Below are 16,578 nucleotides of genomic sequence, written 5' to 3' on the forward strand. Positions count from 1 at the left end.
GCTCATCTCACACACTAGTAAAGTAATGCTCAAAATTCTCCAAGTCAGGCTTCAGCAAAACATGAACCGGGAACTTCCAGATGTTCAAGCTGGTTTTAGAAAAGGCAGAGGAACCAGAGATCAAATTGCCAACATCCACTGGATCATCGAAAAAGCAAGAGAGTTCCACAAAAACATCTATTTCTGCTTTCTTGACTATGCCAAAGCCTTTGACTGTGTGGATCACAATAACCTGCAGAAAATTCTGAAAGAGATGGGACCTGCCTCTTGAGAAACCTATATGCAGGTCAGGAAGCAACAGTTAGAACTGGACATGGAACAACAGACTAGTTCCAAATAGGGAAAGGAGTACGTCAAGGCTGTATATTGTCACCCTGCTTATTTAACTTCTATGCAGAGTACATCATGAGAAACACTGGGCTGGATGAAGCACAAGCTGGAATCAAGATTGCCGGGAGAAATATCAATAACCTCAGATATGCAGATATGACCACCCTTATGGCAGAAAGTGAAGAACTAAAAAGCTTCTTGATGAAAGTGAAAGAGGAGAGTGAAAAGCTGGCTTAAAGCTCAACATTCAGAAAACTAAGATCATGGCATCCAGTCCCATCACTTCATGGCAAATAGATGGGGAAACAGTGGGGAAACTATGAAATAAAAAGACGCTTGCTCCTTGGAAGGAAAGTTATGACCAACCTAGACAGCATATTAAAAAGCAGAGACATTACTTTGTCAACAAAGGTCCGTCTAGTCAAGGCTATGGTTTTTCCAGTGGTCATGTGTGGATGTGAGAGTTGGACTGTGAAGAAAGCTGAGAGCCGAAGAATTGATGCTTTGGAACTGTGGTGCTGGAGAAGACTCTTGAGAGTCCCTTGGACTGCAAGGAGATCCAACCAGTCCACCCTAAAGGAGATCAGTCCTGGGTGTCCACTGGAAGGACTGATGTTGAAGCTGAAACTCCAATATTTTGGCCATCTGATGCAAAGAGCTGACTCATTTGAAAAGATCCTGATGCTGGGAGGGATTGGGCGCAGGAGGAGAAGGGGTCAACAGAGGATGAGATGGCTGGATGGCATCATCGACTTGATGGACATGAGTTTGGGTGAACTCCGTGAGTTGGGTGATGGACAGGGATGCCCAGCATGTTGCGGTTCATGGGGTCGCAAAGAGTTGGACATGACTGAGCGACTGAACTGAACTGAACCAATTTTCTAAATGTTTACCCAATCATACTTCTAAAATAGCCAATGTTATCTGAAGACCTCAAGTGGTTTCAACCTACCAGTACTGTATAATGATAAATAATGAACTATTAACTCTTTTATCTTTAATATTACTATATACTTCACAGTGCTAACAAATTCAGTTCCGTTGCTCAGTCGTGTCCAACTCTTTGCAACCCCATGGACTGTAGCCCACCAGACTTCCCTGTCTATCACCAACTCCTGGAGCTTGCTCAAGCTCATATCCATCAAGTCGGTGATGCCATCCAACCATTTTATCTTCTCTTGTTCCCTTCTCCTACCTTCAATCCTTCCCAGAATCAGGGTCTTTTCCAATGCATTCTTTGCAAAGAACACATTTTGCACCCGTTTTTGCCATTTTCCATTCAACTAGAACATACAAGTTTTCAGTTAAGTATACTCACACGACAAAGACAATACCTCCCAGTTTCCCTTTAGTGAGGAGCCACAAGACAAACTTCTAACAAGTATTTTAAGTAGAGGTGTCATGTGGCTTCCAGAAAACTTTCTAGAAGAACAAATGACATATCCATCCTGCTTCCTGGAACATGAAAGATTGGCCACCATCTTAAACCAAATAAGGACCAGAGTCTAGCGTAGTGGAAAAGCAAGCTGAATGGGATCTGGGTTCCTGAGGACTCCGTGGGACAGAACTGCCATAAAAGTCCTGGACTGCCTACTTTCTGAAAAGTGGAAGTGTTAGTCGCTCAGTCATATCCCACTCTTAGCAACCCCATGGACTGTAGTCCACCAGGCTCCTCTTTCCATGGAATTCTCCAGGCAAGAATACTGGAGTGGATATCTAATTCTTCTCCAGGGAATCTTCCTGGTCCGGGATCAAACCTGGGTGCTCTGCACTGCAGACAGATTCTTTACTGTCTGAGCCACCAGGGAAGTCCGCTTACTTCCTGACTTTTATGTTAGAGAAAAATAGTTCTGCCTTGTTTTAAGTCACTGTGATTCTCAGTCTCTTTTCACATGGAGCTGAACCTAACTCCAAATGAGATTCTTATTCTTTCTTTAATCACCAATTATACCTGTCCAGCCCTGCTCTTCTACCATTCATACTCCAGTACACGTTATAGCCACTTATATTTTCAATAAATGAAATGCACTATAAACATTAGCCATAACAAATTTAACAGAAACAATCACTTACACACAATAACTTATAAACACAAGCCGCAAAAAATTTAACAGAAACAATAAGTGACCAGAAAACAGCTTGAAGAACAACCCACTATATTACGCTGTATAAGCAAAGAAGAATCAACAGAGGGAAAATGAAACAAATGCTTATTACACATATTCTTGCTGAATCCTCCACCACCATCCGTGGGTACTATTTTACAATTTATATACTGAATATACAATTGTATATACAATTTATATATTGTAAATGGGGGCTCAATAACATCCAGTCAGTCAGAGACTCTCCATCTGTATTTATTCCTCATCTACTATGTGCTGGGCTTTCTTCCAGGTCAAGAAAACAAAATTATGAATAAAAAGTCAATCTGTGTTCTAATGAAGCTTACCCACAAATAAATATTACAAAACTAGAAACTGTGACCAACTGTAGAAGGAAAGCAATTCTGGAAGGGAAGGATCTAAAGGAAGGCCCATGTGGTTGGAGGAGCAATCATGAGGGACAAGGGCAGACGCAGCTGGAGAAACAGCAAACTCAGCTTACCCAGGGCTTGGTAAACCAAGTTATAAAGTCTTTGTTTTTTAAAAAATAATTTTATTTATTTGCTCAGGCTTTTCTCCAGTTGCAGTGAGGGGGGCTACTCTCTAGTGGTGTGTGGGCTTCTCACTGCAGTGCCTCCTCCTGTTGCAGAGTATGGGCTCCAGGGAGCTCGGGCTTCAGGAGCTGAGGCACAAAGGCTCAGCAGGTGTGGCTCCCAGGTTCCAGGGCGCAAGCTTAACAGCTGTGGCACACAGGCCGAGTGGCTCAGAGGCATGTGGGGTCTTTATCAAACTTAGCAGGTGGACTCTTTATCAAACTTTACAACTAAAGTTCGTGGTTTTGATTAAGTGACTGAAAAGTTATTAAAACTTTTACAGCAAGGTTTGCTTTAAAAAGATCATCATAGTTTGCTTTAAAAAGATTAAGTGGCTTCAGTGTAGAGAGGACTGGAGTAGAAGAAAGGAAGCCAAAACCCAGTTAGGAGACCCCTGCAGTGATCCAGAAGATGAGTGATCTGATCTAGGGTGCTGGGCATGTAAATGGAGAGACAGATAGATACATTTTAGAAGTGGGACTTACTGGCCATGCTAACAAACTGGATGCAGGAGGGAGGAATCAGGTGGTTTCTGACTTGGGAGACTAGAGCTTGCTAGAGGTCAAGCAGTTTAGGTCTGAATTTATAAAATGGGGACTATGATTTGTTTTATCTTATCTATAGTTCCTTCAAGCTCTCAGTTGGTTTCAAATATTAATCCAAAGTCTCTTAGTATACACTTTCATGATTTGAAAATGAAGTGTTAGCAATCCCAAAGCAGCCTAATTCTGCTGCTGCTGCTGCTGCTAAGTCGCTTCAGTCGTGTCCGACTCTGTGCGACCCCAGAGATGGTAGCCTACCAGGCTCTTCTGTCCCTGGGATTCTCCAGGCAAGAACACTGGAGTGGGTTGCCATTTCCTTCTCCAAAGCATGAGAGTGAAAAGTGAAAGTGAAGTCACTCAGCCTAATTCTAGGTGGGTATAAAAACATTCCTAAAGAATGCTAAGATTTGGTTCAATCCTTCTCAAAGTCCAGTACATTGAAATAATCTAAAAACCTTTTGGCAAGAATACTTTATTCCTAAAGCAGTCACTGAAATAACAATACCAAATAATTCAACAAATACCTAAATATTAATATTTCCACCCCACTCTCTATACCACACCAAAGGATCACAAAATGTCATATATCATCATCACCTTCAAAGACCTCAAACAACCTAGTGATTTTTTGGATACGATACCCAAAACACAGACAACAAAAGCAAATATAAACAAGTGGGACTGCACCAAACTAAGACGCTTCGAGACAGCAAAGGAGACCACCAACAAATTGAAAAGACAACCTATGTAATGGGAGGAAATATTTGCAGTCCATGTATCTGTTAAGGGGTTAACATGCAAGATATACAAGGAACTCATGCAACTCAACAGCAAAACAAACAAACAAAACCCCACAAAAAAACAAAAACCAAATAACCTGATTTTTAAAATGGACAAAAGACCCATGTAGGTATTTTTCTCCTTCTTTTTTTAAAGTACATATTTTTCTAAAGAAAACATATAAATGACCAATGGGTACATGATGTTCTCATGTACACAACATAAGATGTTCAACATCATTAATAACTAGGGTTATTCAAAGCAAAACCAAAATGAGATTTCATTTCACACCTGTTAGGACAGCTAGTACCATAAAGATGAGACAAGTGTTGGTGAGAACACGGGGAAAAGGAAACCCTTTGTACACTGTTGGTGGGAATGTAGACTGGAACAGCTAGTATGAAAACCAGAGGGAGGTTCCTGAAAAAATTAAATATAAAACTACCACAAGATCCCATGATCTCACTTCTACGTACACATTCAAGGGAAATTAAGCCAGTATCTCAAAGAGTTATCTCTACCAATGCAGATACAATGCAGAGTGTATCATACTCCTGTGCTCACTGCACCGTTATTCACAAAGCCAAGAAATGGAAACAGTCTAAGTGTCTACTGACAGATGAATGGATCAATAAAATACAGTATATGTGCATGCAATGGAATAGTATTCAGCTGTAAAAATGAAGGAAACTGTGCCATTTCCAACAACATGGATGAATTGGAAGGATATTACGATGAGTGAAATAAGCCAGACACAGAAAAATACTGTGATTCCATTTATACGTGAAATCTTAAAAAGCTGAACTCATAGAAGCGGAGGGTAGAATGGAGGAAATGATGTTGGTAATCTAAAGGTACAAACCTTCAGTTATAAGGTGAATAAATTCTGGGGATCTAACATACAGCTTACTCCTTGGAAGGAAAGTTATGACCAACCTAGGTAGCATATTCAAAAGCAGAGACATTACTTTGCTAACAAAGGTCCGTCTAGTCAAGGCTATGGTTTTTCCTGTAGTCATGTATGGATGTGAGAGTTGGACTGTGAAGAAAGCTGAGCACTGAAGAATTGATGCTTTTGAACTGTGGTGTTGGAGAAGACTCTTGAGAGTCCCTTGGACTGCAAGGAGATGCAACCAGTCCATTCTGAAGGAGATCAGCCCTGGGATTTCTTTTGGAAGGAATGATGCTAAAGCTGAAACTCCAGTACTTTGGTCACCTCATGCGAAGACTTGACTCATGGGAAAAGACTTTGATGCTGGGAGGGATTAGGGACAGGAGGAGAAGGGGACGGCAGAGGATGAGATGGCTGGATGGCATCACCGACTTGATGGATGTGAGTTTGAGTGAACTCCGGGAGTTGGTGATGGACAGGGAGGCCTGGCGTGCTGCGATTCATGGGGTTGCAAAGAGTCGGACACGACTGAGCGACTAAACTGAACTGAACATACAGCACGGTGATGATAATTAACTACTGTATGAAAGCTTTGAATTTGCTGAGAGTAGATCTTGTGTTATCACAAAAGCAAAAAAACAGATAACTATATGAAATGAGACTTGCTAGTTAACATGTTCAGCTTGACTGTAGTAACCATTTCATAATGTATATTTTATTGTCATGTCATAAACCTTAAACAAACACAGTCTTTACTTGTCAATTATACATAAATAAAGTTGGAGGAAAAAAGACCTCCTGCGGCCTAAATGAGGTACTACATCATACATGAAAAAAATTAACATGTACAAGGTAAGAACGCAAGATAGTAAAAAGCAATATATATAGAAGACTTAAGTAAGAGGTATAGACTATACCTGTCACTAATGCAGTCACTGGTAAGGAGTACAGTATATAAACTTATGAACTGTAATTGGTATATAAAGATACATTCTAACTGCCCACTTTCTTAAAAAAACTGCTGTCCTTCATAAAGCTATGTATTAGGTTGGCGCAAAAGTGACTGGCTTTGCACTGCTGAACTTTGCCATTTGATACCAGAATACATTCTTAAATAAATAAACGTGGTTATGTTATATGTCATTTTAATGCACATTTCTCACTTTATGTTTTTTTGCTCATGACTTATTACTTGCTATTTATTTTATATTTATTTTAGACTAGGGAAATAATGTTACACAAAAAGTAAATTTGAGCAATTTTCTTACTGGAGTTCAAAATGGGTTGTAAAGCAGCAGAGACAACTCACAACAATTCATCTGCCAGGAACTGCTAACAGATGTATGGTGCGGCAGTGGTTCAAGAAGCTTTGCAAAGGAGACGAGAGCCTTGAAGATGAGGAGTGCAGGGGCAGGCCATCAGAAGCTGACAACAACCAACAGAGAGGATCATCAAAGCTGATCCTCTTGTAACTACAGGAGAAGCTGCTGAAGAGCCTCAACGCTGATCATTCTACGGTTGTTCGACATTTGAAGCAAACTGGAAAGGTGAAAAAGCTCAAAGTGAATGCCTCACGTGCTGTGTGCTAAGTCACTTCAGTTGTGTCCGACTCATTGAAATCCAAAGGACACTAGCCCACCAGGCTCCTCATGGGATTCGTGCCTCGGGCAGAAAAATCGTTTTGAAATATCATCTCCTCTTATTCTACATAACAGTGAACCATTTCTTGATCAGATTGTGATATGCGACCAGAAGTACATTTTATATGACAACCGGTCATGACCAGCTCAGTACAAAGACAAATTTGCCCCAAAAAGAGGTCACAGTCACTGTTTGGTGGTCTGCTGCCCGTCTGATCCACTACAGCTTTCTGAATCCCAGCAAAACCATGACATCTGAAAAGCATGCTCAGCAAATTAATGAGATGCATCAAAAACTGCAACAGCTGCAGCCCGCACTGGTCAACAGAAACAGCTCAATTCTTCACAACAATGGCCAGATGGATGCATGTCGCATACCAATACTTCAGAAGTTGAACGAATTGGGCTACGAAGTTTGCCTCGTCTGCCATATTCACCTGACTTCTCACCAACTACCTACCACTTCTTCCGGCATCTCAACAACTTTTTGCAGGGAAAATGCTTCCACAGCCAGCAGGAAACATATAATTCTTTCCAAGAGTTCGCTGAATCATGAGGCACCGATTTTTATGCTAAAGGAAAAAAAAATCATTGACAAAAATGTGTTGATTGTAGTGCTTCTTATTTTGATTAATAAAGATGAATTTGAGCCTAGGTATGTTCCAGAAAAACATCTATTTCTGCTTTATTGACTATGCCAAAGCCTTTGACTGTGTGGATCACAATAACTGTGGAAAATTCCGAAAGAGATGGGAATACCAGACCACCTGATCTGCCTCTTGAGAAATTTGTATGCAGGTCAGGAAGCAACAGTTAGAACTGGACATGGAACAACAGACTGGTTCCAAATAGGAAAAGGAGTACGTCAAGGCTGTATATTGTCACCCTGCTTATTTAACTTCTATGCAGAGTACATCATGAGAAACGCTGGACTGAAAGAAACACAAGCTGGAATCAAGATTGCCGGGAGAAATATCAATAACCTCAGATATGCAGATATGACCACCCTTATGGCAGAAAGAGAAGAGGAACTAAAAAGCCTCTTGATGAAAGTGAAAGTGGAGAGTGAAAAAGTTGGCTTAAAGCTCAACATTCAGAAAACTAAGATCATGGCATCCAGTCCCATCACTTCATGGCAAATAGATGGGGAAACAGTGGAAACAGTGTCAGACTTTCTTTTTTGGGCTCCAAAATCACTGCAGATGGTGACTGCAGCCATGAAATTAAAAGACACTTACTCCTTGGAAGGAAAGTTATGACCAACCTAGACAGCATATTCAAAAGCAGAAACATTACTTTGCTAACAAAGGTTCGTCTAGTCAAGGCTATGGTTTTTCCTGTGGTCATGTATGGATGTGAGAGTTGGACTGTGAAGAAGGCTGAGCGCTGAAGAATTGATGCTTTTGTACTGTGGTGTTGGAGAAGACTGTTGAGAGTCCCTTGGACTGCAAGGAGATGCAACCAGTCCATTCTGAAGGAGATCAGCCCTGGGATTTCTTTGGAAGGAATGATGCTAAAGCTGAAACTCCAGTACTTTGGCCACCTCATGCGAAGACTTGACTCACTGGAAAAGACCCTGATGCTGGGAGGGACTGGGGGCAGGAGGAGAAGGGGACGACAGAGGATGAGATGGCTGGATGGCATCACTGACTCGTTGGACGTGAGTCTGAGTGAACTCCGGGAGTTGGTGATGGACAGGGAGGCCTGGTGTGCTGTGATTCATGGGGTCGCAAAGAGTCGGACACGACTGAGCGACTGAACTGAACTGAAATGATGATCATTTAAATTCACAGTCTGAAATGGCAATTACTTTTTTACCAACCTAAATAAATTTCAGTGTTGATAATTTTTCCTCCTTTAATTTACCAGAAAGGTGCCTTCTCAAAGAAACCAACAGTCTTCTAGCTAGAACATTTAATATCAAAACTCATTCTTCATCATATTTCAGAGAAAAACATGTTGAAACACTAAAACTATTTCAGGCTAAAACTATTTATAATGCAAGAACAGCAGTCAGCTACCCAACATGTAGGTAAGTGCCATCTACTAGAAATATAAAGTGAGCCACATACGTAAATTAAAATTTTCAAGCAAACACATCCTAAAATGGTGAGGCACGTAAAATTAATTATAATACTCTGTGTTATCGAATATCCAAAACACTGCATTAACTTGTAGTCAATATAGTTATCAGATACCTTACTATTAAAACTGTCTTTAAAATTTCCTGTAGAGTTTAGAGTTAAAGCCTACCTCAATGAAAACAGCAAATTGTCATTGGAAATAACTACTCTCTATTCAGATCGCGTAAGTTTACAATATGTGCTCAAGTTGTTCCAAGCATACTTAAAAGTTTTCCAATAACTAAGACAATTAAACACAATTAAGAATTTAGTTCCTCAGTTACACTGACCAGCCATTTGGCTGGTGACAATCAGGTTGTACAACACTGACTTCAATCTATAAGAACCAACTTCAATATGCTATCTACATGACTGTCTAAAGACAAAGATCATAGTTTAGATTTTTATGGCAGCTCAGAGTCACTGATGCTAATATGCACTGTTCTACAGTAAAATAAACACCTCAGGAGATAACTGCCTTAGCTGATATTTCCTAAATATTTCTGTCTTAATTTGAATAGCTCACCAGTTCTTTCTTTTTTCTTTGTCTCTTATCTCAAAACATAAAAACATCTAATTTTATCATGGTACAAATCTTGGCTTGAAGACAATAACATACTTTCTTATGAAACAAACTACATGAACTTTATAGGTGCCGTTTTCTTTATTCAGAGGCCTCTTCACATATATTAATATTCCACATAGAGTTCATAAGATAACTTAACAAAAACTGGCTAGTCATCGGTCAGCACAGTATTTCTTTGGGTACCTTTGTTCTGGTAAAACGTTGTCCACTGGAGAAGAGAATGGCAAATCACTTCAATATTTTTGCCTTGAGAATCCCACGAAGAGTATGAAAACACAAAAGGATATGACACTGAAACATGAACTCCCCAGGTTGGTAGGTGCCCAATATGCTACTGCAGAGAGCGGAGAAAGTGCTCAGAAAGAATGAGGAGGTTGAACCAAAGTGAAAACAACGCCCAACTGTGGATGTGACTGGTGATGGAACTAAAGTTCGAAAGAAAAATATTGCATAGGAACCAGGAATGTTAGGTCCATGAAAGTTAGGCCCATGGAACGTTAGGTAAATTGGAATTGGTCAAATAGGAGATGGCCAGAGTGAACACTGACATTTTAGCAATCAGTGAACTAACGTGGATCAGAATGGGCAAATTTCTTTCAGATGACCATTACATCTACTACTGTGGGCAAGAATCCCTTAGAAGAAATACAGCAGCCCTCATATGCAACAAAGGAGTTCGAAATGCAGTACTTGGATTCAATTTCAAAAATAGCAGAATGGTCTCTGTTCGTTTCCAAGGCAAACCATTCAACATCACAGTAATCCAAGTCTATGCCCCAATCACTAATGCTGAAGAAGCTGAGCAGTTCTATGAAGACCTACAAGATCTTCTAGAACTAACACTCAAAAAAAAGTCCTTTTCATCATAGGGGACTGGAATGCAAAAGTAGAAAGTCAAGAGATACCTGGAATAACAGGCAAGTTTGGCCTTGGAGTACAAAATGAAGCAGATAAAAGGCTAACAGAATATTGCCAAGAGAACGCACTCGTCATAGTAAACACAAGAGACGACTCTACACATGGATATCACCAGATGGTCAATACCGAAACCAGATGATTACATTCTTTGCAGCTGAAAATGGAGAAGCTCTACAGAGTCAGCAAAAACATGACCAAGAGCTCACTGTGGCTTATCATGAACTTCTTATTGCCAAATTTAGACTTAAATTGAAAAAAGTAGGGTAAAACACTAGACCATTCAGGTATTACCTAAATCAAATCCCTTATGATTATTCAGTGGAAGTGCCAAATAGATTCAAGGGATTAGATCTGATAAACAGAGTGCCTGAAGAACTATGTACGGAGCTTTGTGACATTGTACAGGAGGCAGGGATCAAGACCATCCCCACGGAAAAAAAAGGCAAAATAGTTGTCTGAGGAGGCCTTACAAATAGCTGAGAAAAGAAGAGAAGCAAAAGGCAAAGGAGAAAAGGAAAGATACATCCATCTGAATGCAGGGTCCAAAGAAGAGCAAGGAGAAATAAGAAAGGCTTCTTCAGTGTTCAATGCAAAGAAATAGAGGAAAATAATAGAATGGAAAAGACTAGAGATCTCATCAAGAAAATTAGAGCTACCAAGGGAGTATTTCATGCAAAGATGGGCACAACAAAGGAAAGAAATGGTATGGACCTAACAGAAGCAGAAGATATTAAGAAGAGGTGGCAAGAATACACAGAAGAACTATACAACAAAGATCTTCACGACCAAGATAATCACAATGGCATGATCACTCATCTAGAGCTGGACATCCTGTAATGCAAAATCAAGTGGGCCTTAGGAAGCATCATTACGAACAAAGCTAGTGGAGGTGATGGAATTCCAGTTGAGCTATTTCAAATCCTAAAAGATGATGCTGTGAAAGTGCTGCATTTGATATACCAGCAAATTTGGAAAACTCAACAGTGGCCACAGGACTGGAAAAGGTCAGTTTTCATTCCAATTCCAAAGAATGCTCAAATTACCACACAATTGCACTCATGTCACACACTAGCAAACTAATGCTCAAAATTCTCCAAGCCAGGCTTCAACAGTACGTGAACCATGAACTTTCAGATGTTCAAACCGGATTTAGAAAACCAGAGGAACCAGAGACCAAATTGCTAGCATCTGTTGGATCATCCAAAAAGCAAGAGAATTTCAGAAAAACATCTACTTCTGCTTTATTGACTATGCCAAAGCTTTTGAGTGGATCACCACAACACTGGGAAATTCTTTGAGAGATACCAGACCACCTGACCTGCCTCCTGAGAAATCCGTATGCAGGTCAAGAAGCAACAGTTAGAACTGAACATGAAACAACAGACTGGTTCCAAATCGGGAAAGGAGTCAGTCAAGGCTGTATATTGTCACCCTGTTTATTTTAACTTATATGCAGAGTACATCATGCGAAATGGATGAAGCACACGCTGGAATCAAGATTGCTGGGAGAAATATCAATAACTTCAGATACGCAGATGACACCACTGTTATGGCAGAAAGCAAAGAAGAACTAAAGAGCTTCTTGATGAAAGTGAAAGAGAAGAGTGAAAAAGTCGGTTTAAAACTCAACATTCAGAAAACTAAGATCATGGCATCCAGTCCCATCACTTCATGGCAAATAGATGGGGAAGTAAAGGAAACAGTGACAGACTATTTTTGGGGGCTCCAAAATCACTGCAGATGGTGACTGCAGCCATGAAATTAAAAGATGCTTACTCCTTGGAAGGAAAGTTATGACCAACCTAGACAGCATATTCAAAGGCAGAGACATTACTTTGACAACAAAGGTCCGTCTAGTCAAGGCTATGGTTTTTCCAGTAGTCACTTATGGATGTGAGTTGGACCATAAAAATGCTGAGTGCCGAAGAACTGATGCTATTGAGCTGTGATGTTGGAGAAGACTCTTGAGAGTCCCATGGACTGCAAGGAGATCAAACCAGTCAATCCTAAAGGATATGAGTCCTGAATATTTATTAGAAGGACTGATGCTAAAGCTGAAACTCCAATACTTTGCCCACCTGATGGGAAGAACTGACTCACTGGAAAAGACCCTGATGCTGGAAAAGATTGAAGGCAGGAGGACAAGGGGATGACAGAGGATGAGATGGTTGGATGGCATCCCCTACTCAATGGACATGAGTTTGAGTAAACTCCAGGAGTTGGTGATGGACAGGGAAGCCTGGTGTGCTGCAGTCCATGGGGTTGCAAACAGTCGGACATGACTGAGCAACTGAACTGAACTCAAGGGAGAAAGTAGAAATATGACTGTATTTAAGTAGCATTTTTTAAAAATAATAATTTTGGATTATTTCTTTCATAATTTTGATTACCTCAACCAGTAGTTTAAAATTAAGCAGAAGTCTTATCATTCAGACTGGACTGAAAGCCAGACTGAATTAAAATTTTTTACATTATATTATTTGGAAAAATATCCTATTTCGTCTCTTATTTGTACAAGATTTGGCTGGAATTTATGTTAACTAGCATATGTCTGGAGAAGGCAATGGCACCCCACTCCAGTACTCTTGCCTGGAAACTCCCATAGATAGAGGAGCCTGGAAGGCTGCAGTCCATGGGGTCGCTGAGGGTTGGACACGACTGAGTGACTTCACTTTCACTTTTCACTTTCCTGCATTGGAGAAGGAAATGGCAACCCACTCCAGTGTTCTTGCCTGGAGAATCCCAGGGACGGGGGAGCCTGGTGGGCTGCCGTCTATGGGGTCGCACAGAGTCGGACACGAATGAAGTGACTCAGCAGCAGCAGCATATGTCTAGCATACCATTTATGTTTACCAGATTCATGATAAACACATCCTCTAAAATATAATTAACATCATTTGCATAATTAATAATCTTTCAGCAACTGTTTCAAAGACAACTCTTTGCTTAGTCATGTCCGACTCTTTGTGACCCCATGGACTATAGCAAGCCTGGCTTCCCTGTCCTTCACCATCTCCCAGAGTTTGCTCAAACTCATGTCCATTGAGTCAGTGATATCATCTCATCCTCTGTCAAGAAGATGGATCAGAAATACTGGGCCTAAAGACAACTGAGGCCCAATATTTCAAAGAAGTAGAGTATAAAATTTTTACATTAAATAGTCTGAATTTCCGCCTTTTCAAGAAAAGACTGAGGAAAAGTTATTTGCAATTCATTTTGGTTTCTGTGATGTGGTGACACTGGGGTGAATGCAGTGTTAAGTGACTGCACTTTACAGTCTGAAGGAAGAAAAATCCCAGTTTAAAAAGAAGTTGCTATGGTTACCCAATGTTTGCCTTTATAAGCAATAATTACGTGAGCCATTCAGGGATTTCCCACTAGTGCAGGAGAATCAGTAGCTGAAGTATACACTAGTCATTTCACACACAAATTGGGGCTGCATACGCCACTTCCATTTCAAAGTAGCTATCATTGGGAAATGCTAAAGATGACTCACATCTTTCTAAACCATAAAAGGGTGGAGACAAAAACACTAAGAGTAACTATTTTAAAATCCAAGTGATGACTCAGATCGTTTTCGACATTTTTCATATTCCTTCGTTTCCTTTAGTAAAGAGTGCTATCTAAAATTGTATAAAGCAGCTTCAATTGTTGAAAGAAGGAAAGGGCGTTTCTAATGTGTTTCAGTCATGGAGGTTTTTTTTTTCTTCATAAATAGATTTTCGTGCTCTTGATAAACCTGTAAAAAGTCATGCTTATAACTTAGTATTACTTCAGAATTAAGTGTCAATTCCATTAGATGTAGTCAATTTTTAACTTCTTAAGTGAGAAGAAGGGGTTCCTGTCAGAATTGATGACTAGCTAGCTCATTCTTGAATAACTAGTAGTTAAATGTACTGTCAGTTATTATATTTCTAGAAGCTTTTTGTCTATCTTGTTCACAATTAGAACAGTCATTAATGCAAGAATATTTATGAAACTGTGACCCCCATACAGTTGCAATGTTATCTTAAAATTATGCAGCCTATTACATCTTAATGTGCATTCCACAAAGTATCTAGTTTTCTGCACAAGAGACTATTAAATATGCTTATTCTTTAATATTAGGGCTATTCTAAACTAAAACAGCATCTTACGCCAAACTAAACTATAGAGTCTTATCACCACAAACAAAGGGAAGTCAAAGAAGGGGGCTCCAGGGTGACTCACTTGGTTCCTCAATGTTATCACACAGGACACCTCGGCTCCTCCCAGCTTTTATGCCAGACTCAGCATGGACCTTAGAATAATTCCCTTCACAGCCACAAAATAATAATACACTGTTGTCCAGCAGGATGGGGAGTTTTCTTCTCTGTCTCCTTTTTTAGATACAAAGATATTCCCTGATATGGGACCAGGCCTGGCTCACTAGTAGGCAGAACACGACTGCCATGATTAGCTAACACAATTAGGGGTTTCTCCAAGTCATGTGGGGTACAGGTGGGCAAACACACAAAACTGGGGGCCTGTAGGGAAGGAAGTGGGCAACAGTCGGTGAGTAGGCAACTAATAGCATGCGATTTACGATACAAGAAATTAAATTTTGGCATTTTATTTCAATAGTTTAGTTTTCTTGCCTTTATGAGATACTTTTTGAGAGTTCTGTAGATGTATTTTTAAAGGGGGAAAATATCAGTTATAAATAATTTATCTTGAGAAAGATTAAAGGTGATCATTTTATGAATGCTATTGAGAAAAGAGAACAGTATACTTTAGAATATAGAGCTGTAAAATTATACTTTACTTATGACCAATTAAAATGAAGGTTTTATATCAAAAATGTTTCCTGTTAAACTTAGTTTTCTCCTCTAGGAAAAGGAAGTCTAACTATTAGACACAGGTCAAACTGCACCGAGAGTAATAAGACCAGAAAACATTCAAAAAGGGCAGCCAAGAAGATCGTAGATATAAGAACCATGTCCTAAGGGTCAGTGAAGCTGAGGGGTTCCATCTGAAAAGGAGTCACGGAGAATATGACAGCTTTAAACTGTGTGAAGCGCTGTCACTGCCAAGAGATACCAAACTGCACAGGTCTTGAAATAAGAACTAGCGTCGATGAATAAACAAGCAGGAAGATAGAATCTGGTTCAATATAAGACTGTACTGTTTTCTTTTAATCTAGCATTTTATCTGAAAATGGAAGAGGCTGGATGCTCGCATGGGGCAGGGATCAGAATCCTATCCCAGGTCACCCGAATACCTCCTTATGATGTTTCTAGGCACTTAATCTGTACTTAATTTGTAACAACATGCCTGCAAAAACACTCCCTTTCACAGATGAATTCTGAGCTGTTGCTGCTGCTGCTGCTAAGTTGCTTCAGTCGTGTCAGACTCTGTGCGACCCCAGAGACCAGGCTCCCTCGTCCATGGGATTCTCCAGGCAAGAACACTGGGGTGGGCTGCCATTTCCTTCTCCAATGCATGGAAGTGAAAAGTGAAAGTGAAGTCGCTCAGTCGTGTCCAACTCTTAGCGACCCCATGGACTGCAGCCCACCAGGCTCCTCCGTCCACGGGATTTTCCAGGCAAGAGTACTGAGCTAGACAAGTTAAAACTGGAAATCATACAGCTAAGAAGTGGAGAACACTGGATTCTTACCCAGGCCCATCTGTCTCCAAGGCCTGGCTCTTCCCACACATCACACACCTAAGAGAAGTTAAATCAGCAGCTAACAAGCAAATGGGATTTCTCTGTTGGTGAGAACTGAGTGTCATCTGACTAAAGTCCCTTTTAGAACTGAGATGCCAGAAATGACAAGAATTCCTCCCTTCCACTCGCACCAGCACTTCACATCTGCTCTCACATTAGTTCCTCACAGCAGAGACACAGGGTAAGGAAGCTGGGGAAGCTTTCTCTCTTGGCATTCTACTCAGAGAAGAGGACAACAAAGTTAGATTCCTTCAATGTCCTTCTGGTTTACCCTTAAAATACCTATTTTCCATTTTTTCCCCTCTCATCTTTTATTCCCTTAGTAGTAATGCACTAAATACCTCTTACACACCAGGTACTGAATCTCAATGACTTTGCAATCT

General features: G+C 40.3%; 1 protein-coding gene across 2 annotated transcripts in view; it reads right to left on the reverse strand.

Moving 5' to 3' along the window:
* The window catches only part of ANKRD28 (ankyrin repeat domain 28), a 216,346-nt gene that overhangs the window by 131,518 nt on the left and 68,250 nt on the right, over positions 1-16,578 (reverse strand). The window lies entirely within an intron of this gene.

The sequence above is a fragment of the Bos javanicus genome, chromosome 1, assembly GCF_032452875.1.
Source record: "Bos javanicus breed banteng chromosome 1, ARS-OSU_banteng_1.0, whole genome shotgun sequence".
In the NCBI taxonomy this organism is placed as follows: Eukaryota; Metazoa; Chordata; class Mammalia; order Artiodactyla; family Bovidae; genus Bos; species Bos javanicus.